Source organism: Haemorhous mexicanus, chromosome 16 (assembly GCF_027477595.1).
Source record: "Haemorhous mexicanus isolate bHaeMex1 chromosome 16, bHaeMex1.pri, whole genome shotgun sequence".
In the NCBI taxonomy this organism is placed as follows: Eukaryota; Metazoa; Chordata; class Aves; order Passeriformes; family Fringillidae; genus Haemorhous; species Haemorhous mexicanus.
This window is the reverse complement of record NC_082356.1, coordinates 1,882,890-1,885,516: the sequence shown is the minus strand read 5'-3', so window position 1 is coordinate 1,885,516 and position 2,627 is coordinate 1,882,890. Positions and strand designations below refer to the sequence as shown.

At 61.4% G+C, this 2,627-nt stretch overlaps 1 long non-coding RNA gene across 1 annotated transcript; it reads left to right on the top strand.

The window, feature by feature from the left end:
- The first annotated feature begins 1,444 nt into the window (after positions 1-1,444).
- On the top strand, positions 1,445-2,305 carry LOC132334921 (uncharacterized). Its single transcript, XR_009488564.1, has 2 exons — positions 1,445-1,690; positions 1,981-2,305. It is a non-coding gene; the product is annotated as an uncharacterized LOC132334921 (long non-coding RNA).
- The last annotated feature ends 322 nt before the right edge of the window (positions 2,306-2,627 follow it).

The following is a 2,627-nucleotide window of genomic DNA, read 5'->3' as shown; positions in this document are numbered from 1 at the left end:
TGGGGAATGCAGTCGCTTGGGCTTGGCTGGGCTTTGGGCGCTGGGGCAGTTGCTCCCAGCTCTCCTGCCTCCCCTTCAGCTGCCCGAGTGCTTTGGGACAGGCATTTGGCCTCTAGGCCCTGCACCAGCAGGGTGGAATTTCATAAACTTGTGATCCACACAGACCAGAAAAATGTGGAGCCTGACTCAAGGACTTGTGAGGCTCCTGTGGGATGAAGATGGAGAGATAGTTAAGATAAAGGTCATGGTACTCAGCTTTATAATCTTGGACAAGGACACGCCAATACCCAGCCTGATCGCACTGCAGCTGGCTGAGGCGCTCCCGCCTCTCTTTGACCATGTAAGGCTCTGTGCGCCCAGCCACAGCCACTGGGTGCTGCCTGGACACTTGGTGCCCTGTGGATTTGCAGGCTTGCACCCAGCTGAGCCCCTTGCAGCCCATGCTGAGGTCTTCTTTTCTTCTCTTCATTCAGAATAATAGCCAGGTGCAGCAGCTCTCCATATTGCTCTTCCAAACATTGCTGACTCTTCCACTGGAAAAGAAAATAAAGGCCCTGAAGACACAAGTGAGCCACAGCCTGCTCCCACTTTTCTTCCACTGCCATGATGGGAATCGGCGTGTGGCACAGGTGAGGACTCGTGGGCTGCTGCTGTCCCCCTGGCAGGGGGCTCGGCTGCCTCCTGCCCTGGCGCCTGCTGGGCTGCAGCCTCCTCCAGGCCTTGGCACAGGGACGTGAGTCCTGCGCCCTGGGCTGTGGGGCCATTTCTGTGTCTCTGCTACTCTCCAGGCTTCTCAGGAAACGCTACATTGTTTGCTCAAGTTCCTGAAGAGGAAAGATCTAGAAAAACTGGTGACGAAGGAGAAACTCTGGATTTTCGCCAACTGCCTAGTAAGGACAGCCTGCAAGCCCCAGCCTCTGCCTGGAGAAGGCCCCCGAGGGCGGTGCTCAGAGTGCGGGGCTGGCAGCTGTGCCCCTGCCCGCTGCTGCACCCAGAGGCTGTGCGGGCTCTTCTCCAGGCTCCTGTGGGCCTGAGCCAGGCTCCGATGCAGCCCTGGCCCAGCGGAGCTGTGGGGCGGGCTGGCACCGCGGCTCCCTGGGCAGCAGCCGGCCCTCTGCACCTTCCAGAGCCCGGCACCAGCAGCTGCTGGCCGCGCCTCCGGGCTGTGCAGGCAGGGGAGGCTGGGGCTGGGCACAGGCAGCGCCCGGCCAAGGGGCTGAGCCCACGCTAACCCTTCCCTCCTGCTGCTCTCTCCAGCTGGCAGACGACGAGGGCAGAGCGGCCGAGCACCTGCGCCGGGCCCTGCCCTACCTGCAGAGCCCACAGGAGTCCCTGCGAGTGGCGGCCATCAGGTTCATAGGTGAGCCACGAGCCCGGGCTCCCTCCCCAGCCCGCCACAGCTCGGCCCCAGCCCCGCCTGCTGCCACGGCAGCGCCACCCGGGCCCGGCGCCATCGAGCCCCGCCTGGCCACGGCGCTGCTGCCGCCCTCTCGCAGCCGTGCCCTGGGGCGGCAGCGTGCAGCAGGGGCCGGGCTGAGCCCTGCCGGGCCAGCAGGGTGTGTAGCCACAGTGCCGGCAGCAATGCTGGCAGGGAGCTGTGCCGCTGGGGCTGTGACAGGCTCTGTGTTCCCAGGGATGGCCGGGCGGAGCTTGACGGGGAAGTATCAAGAGCTGAAGCTTATCTACAGTGGTGAGTGAGGGCAGCAGGCTGGCAGCGGGGGCTGGCAAGGGGAAAGCTGCAAGCCCTGTCCCGTCTGTGGAGGGCTCTGCTCCTTGTGCGGACGAGGGCTGGCCTGGGTGGAGCACACTGAGATTTAAGGGCCATGTGGGGGATTCATGGCTGCTCTTTGGGCTGATCCCCTTGGACCCTGCTCCATCCTGGCCATGGCTAGTGCGGGCCGGGATGGCCCTGGCAGGGCGCTCTCCTCAGCTCCCTGCAGATGTGTCATCTGACCATGGCTCTGTTCCTCTCTGTTACAGCCCTGGAAGTAATGGCAAATGACATCAGCCCCTCTGTCAGCAGCCTGTCAATTCAAACTTGGCATATCCTCAGGGCTTTAGACAGACCTCGATATTCCACCTTCAGGAATCTGCATGGTGAGCTCCGTGGGCCATGGAGGACAAGGCTTCGTCTGCTGGGGCTCAGCTGCCTGCGCTGCTGGAGCTCTGCACAGAGATGAGCCCAGAGGCTCTGTCTGCTGGGGCCACCTGAGCCAGCAGAGATTTTCAGTTTGTTCAAGACTGTTCTTTTCTTCTTTTTGTTTTTCTTTAGTATATAAATATAGGATGTGTTATAATAGACAGACACCCAGGATCTTTCTTTTGCTGCCAGGACCTGCAGGGCATTGAAGAAGAGGGGAAAAGGGTGCTTGTGCTCAGTGAGCTGCCCAGGTGTGCAGTGCTGCAGGAAAAATGGCCAGAAGCCTTTTGGCCTTTGGTGGTTCTGCTGAAGCCTTTGTGGTGCCAGCAGAACAGTTGGGCAGGGGTTGGAGCTGTGGGGATCCCTGCGAGAGCGGTGCCTGGAGATGGCCACAAGCCCTGTCACAGGCAGGCACCGCTATCTGTGTCCTCCTGCCCGTGTGCTGCTCACTGCGTTGCTGAGGGCTCCGAGGTGCCTCTGGATGGGG